This window comes from Clarias gariepinus, chromosome 7 (genome assembly GCF_024256425.1).
Source record: "Clarias gariepinus isolate MV-2021 ecotype Netherlands chromosome 7, CGAR_prim_01v2, whole genome shotgun sequence".
In the NCBI taxonomy this organism is placed as follows: domain Eukaryota; kingdom Metazoa; phylum Chordata; class Actinopteri; order Siluriformes; family Clariidae; genus Clarias; species Clarias gariepinus.
Window position 1 is genome coordinate 7,008,905 of NC_071106.1, and position 4,786 is coordinate 7,013,690.

Consider the following 4,786-nt stretch of genomic DNA (forward strand, 5'->3'; position numbering starts at 1 on the left):
ATATGGCTACAACAGCAGAAGACCCCACCGGGTACCACTCATCTCCACCACAAATAGGAAAAAGAGGCTACAATTTGCACGAGCTCACCAAAATTGGACAGTTGAAGACTGGAAAAATGTTGCCTGGTCTGATGAGTCTTGATTTCTGTTGAGACATTCAAATGGTGGAGTCAGAAGTTGGCGTAAACAGAATGAGAACATGGATCCATCATGCCTTGTTACCACTGTGTAGGCTGGTGGTGGTGGTGTAATGGTGTGAGGGATGTTTTCTTGGCACAGTTTAGGCCCCTTAGTGCCAATTGGGCATTGTTTAAATGCCACGGGCTACCTGAGAATTGTTTCTGACCATATTCATCCTTTTATGACCACCATGTACCCATCCTTTGATGGCTACTTCCAGCAGGATAATGAACAATGTCACAAAGCTCGAATCAATTTAAATTGGTTTCTTGAACATGACAATGAGTTCACTGTACTAAAATGGCCCCCACAGTCACCAGATCTCAACCCAATAGAGCATCTTTGGGATGTGGTGGAACGGGAGCTTCGTGCCCTGGATGTGCATCCCACAACTCTCCATTAACTGCACGATGCTATCCTATCAATATGGGCCAACATTTCTAAAGAATGCTTTCAGCACCTTGCTGAATCAATGCCACGTAGAATTAAGGCAGTTCTGAAGGTGAAAGGGGTCAAACACTGTATTTGTATGGTGTTCCAAATAATCCTTTAGGTGAGTGAATTATTTAATATATATTGCATTATATTTTACAATATATTGCTATGTTTTTTTTCATAAGGGACCAATCAGACGTAGCAACAATAATCACTTGACTTGTGGAACATTCGCAAACCAGGTTACTCGAATCAGAGGTTCTCTTGAGAGACCATTAACAGTTTTGAGTTTTGATTAAGTGTCAAACATAAGCAGTTTTTTCTGTAATCCATATACCGTAGGTTTGACAAAGCTATTGTATTCACTACAGGAGGTTCTGACATATATGAAATAAAATATTTTTGTTCTTTATGGTTACTTATCAACATTATCTGATAAAATGTTCCGAAATTGCTAAAAAAAATAAAAATAAAAAAAAAATAAACTGAAATTTTAGTATTAAACCAGCTGTCTAAAATATAGACAATTATAGACAATCGGATAGTCTGTTTTTAACATGGTAAAAGTTAACTGTGCATAACTGAACTGTGACAATAATATTCATTTAAAATGAATTAACTTTTTATCTAATTATTTAACTTTTATGTTTTAACTCTCTAGTTTTCTTTCCAAGACTGTAACTTACAAAATTGTAATTTTTTATTTCATTTTTTTTAAAACAGCTACATTATCCATGCAGCCCACTCACATAACCACTTTCAACATTCAGTCCACTAAAAATGACTACTGCTACAGACTTGACACTTTTTTATTTGTCATTTGGATGCCATTTTGCCCATTATATGTTTCTTTGTATTAAGTTCAGGTTGAAATAAAATAATATAACATTTAGGTGTAAATATACAGAATAGTAACGAAAAACTAGAGGCCAACATTGCAAATATCTCCACAGCTACAGTAAATTTTCCAGGAGAGCTGACATAAGCAGGAATAAAGGTGATCCACACAGCACAGAATATGAGGATGCTGAACGTGATGTATTTAGCTTCATTAAAATTATCTGGCAGCTTTCTAGCTAGAAATGCTAAAACAAAGCACAAGAATGCAAGAAGTCCTATATAACCCAGTACAGCCCAGAAGCCTATAGCTGAGCCCAGATTACATTCTAATATGATTTTTTCCTTGTAGTAATTCATGTTCTTGTATGGAAAAGGAGGAGAAACTATTAACCAAAGCACACAAATAAGGACCTGTATGAGAGTGAGGACAAGTACACTGAGTCTCTGCTGTAGAGGCCCAAACCATTTCATGACATTACTGCCTGGAAGTGTAGCCCTGAAGGCCATTAGCACAACTACTGTTTTGCCCAAAACACAAGAGATACAGAGGACAAATGTGATCCCAAACGCTGTGTGGCGCAGCATACAGGACCACTCAGATGGCCGTCCAATGAATGTAAGTGAACAGAGGAAACACAGAGTCAGAGAGAACAGCAGCAGGAAGCTCAGCTCGGAGTTGTTGGCCTTAACAATAGGAGTGTCTTTTTTTATTAGAAATAAAATAGCTACTGACACAGTTATTGCTGCTCCAAACAAAGAAAAACAAACCAATACTATCCCCATAATCTCTGCAAATGAAAGAAACTCTATGACCTTTAACACACATCTATCTCTTTCACCATTAGACCAATATTCTCCTGGACACTGCTCACAGTTAATTGAATCTGCAAAATAATCACGGTTATGTTTATTAGGAAGAAAAATAAACATCTTATGCTTTCATTTACTAACTCCATTTTTCAGGAACTGTATCCTAAATAATAGGAGGATTATACAAATTGTACAATTAACAAACTGTCTTTGAAATTTGGTAATGCTGACATTACCTGACTGGTTACTGATCTCTCCCTCAGCACATGGTATACAGTCATAGCAGCAAACTGGCCTTCCTTTCTGAACAGCTTTTCTCGTGCCTGGAGGACAGCTCTCACTGCACACAGACCTTGGCTTCTAATATAAAGGTTAGAATGATGTTTATTTAAATATTTATTATATTTAATAAAAACATATAATTATTCATACCTCTTGTATCTCTCCAGCCCAAACTATATCTTCACTGTTAAGGACAAATTGTTGTCCAGTTGGTAGAGAGGCATCATAATAGCCCACCGCCTTAAATTGCACTTCACCACTGAGCCCCCGCTGCCAGTTTACCACATCGTATTTCGCAGCTGTTGCACCAGTGCTGTCAAACCAAACTTGTTCTCCCACTTTGGTGGTAAAATTTACTTTTTTAAGAGACTGACGGACCTTTAAATGGAAAAAAAACTAATAATAATTTGTAATAAAATTAGTTTTATACATAGCTTTTTTGTTTTTGTGTTACCTGCCATGATTGTATTTTTTTGTCTTTCTCACATATCTGGTATTCTGTGCATCTCAGCAGGCTGTGTAGAGAATGGGCCACAGCATAAATGGCGTTGTAGATGTTATTTGCATATCTCAATTCTGATATATCTTCATTGTAGTTTTTAAATGGAATCATATCATCATATTTCCTGCAGTTGTTTTCAGTTTGAGAATTGTTTTCTTCTGCATGAAAGCAAGGGAAATCTTTTTGCCAAAAATCTTTTATAACATATTCAGCAAAACCACCAATATTCAATTTTCCCACATCCAATCCAATGGACCCAGCCAAAATATTGTAACTTGTTGGTGTTACTAGATTAACAGCAGTAATCCATCCTTCAACACCAATCATCTGGTAGCCAGTAACATTCTTTAAAATAAGATGGTCTATTAAAATATTCATATCAATGTGGGCAAGAAATATGATAATTACTTTGGCTGTGCCTTTCTTGATAATATCAGCCACTTTCTTGATTTGCTCAGGATCTGACCGGTCAAACTTCTCAGAGTACTCAACACATATTCCCTCCTCTTTGGCTGCTTTCAGAAAAATAGCCATTCCACTGTTTCCATAGTCATTATCACTGTTCACAGCTCCAACCCAAGACCAGCCAAAGTACTTGACTAAATATGCCAATGCTCTGCTTTGGTAGTAGTCACTTGCTATGGTCCTAAAGAAAGAGGGATACTCGTCTCTGTTGCTCAAACAGTCACATGTGGCAGCATGACTTATCTGCGTGAAGAAAGATAAAATAAATAATGTGTGCTTTGTTGGATCTTACATACCTTTGAAACTAAAGTTTATGTATTGTTTTGTTCAGTTTATTTAATTTCAGCCAATGTTCTATAGAACCGATACTTCTCTCATGTATATTTAAAGTGTATTTTGTAACTATTACAAAAATTATTTATTAAATAATTATTATAATTTCTTACCACTGGGATCATAAAAGGCCCTGTAGTTTTTGTAAGCACTATAGTAGGGGAAGACTCTGACTCCCCTATGATGGCTTGTACAACTGCCTGTCCTAAGCAAGAATCATCAGCTGTTAAGTCCTGACCATTCAGCAAAGCCATGGCTGCCCTCATAGATAACACTCTTGAGCCACAGTTGTCATAAATTCTGTAACCAATTGAAATATTTGGGAGCAAACTAGTGCTTTTGTTGATTTCTTCAATTACAAAAATCATGGTCTGAGCAAAGCGAAATTCTCTGAGGTTAAATCTACAATTATGCATAAATAACATAATTTATGTTTATGCATTGCATAAGAAAAACATATTAAACAAACAAAAATTAAATGTAATGCAAAAATCTATTTTAAATCACTAAACTAGATAAAAATTGCATTATACAAAATGTGTTGCAAAAAATGTGCTGTCAACTACAACAAACCTAATGCATATTAAAGGTTGAGGTTTTGCAGTATATTGTAGTGACTGAATTTGTGTACCACTATGTATTGAAAAGACTGCTCCAATTATAACATCTCCATTTTTAGACAGCAAAGGATATGCTGGGTTTTCCAGAATATGGCAATTCTCTTCCTTTGCCATGCCAAGAGAAATGGTTAGTAAAAAAAATAACGTCCCCATTTTTTCCTGATGCTTTTGGTAGATTAGTCCTAAACATATATACCTCACATATTTATAGCCAGGTTCTGAGTGTTCTGGGTATAATTATTCCATCTAGACAAACTGAATACATCACAAGATTTATGATGTCATACAGGGACAGCATAATAGCTGGATCTATCTGGTT

General features: G+C 36.0%; 1 pseudogene; it reads right to left on the reverse strand.

The window, feature by feature from the left end:
* Positions 1–1,431: 1,431 nt before the first annotated feature.
* On the reverse strand, positions 1,432–3,583 carry LOC128528208 (extracellular calcium-sensing receptor-like; annotated as a pseudogene).
* Between the last annotated feature and the right edge of the window lie 1,203 nt (positions 3,584–4,786).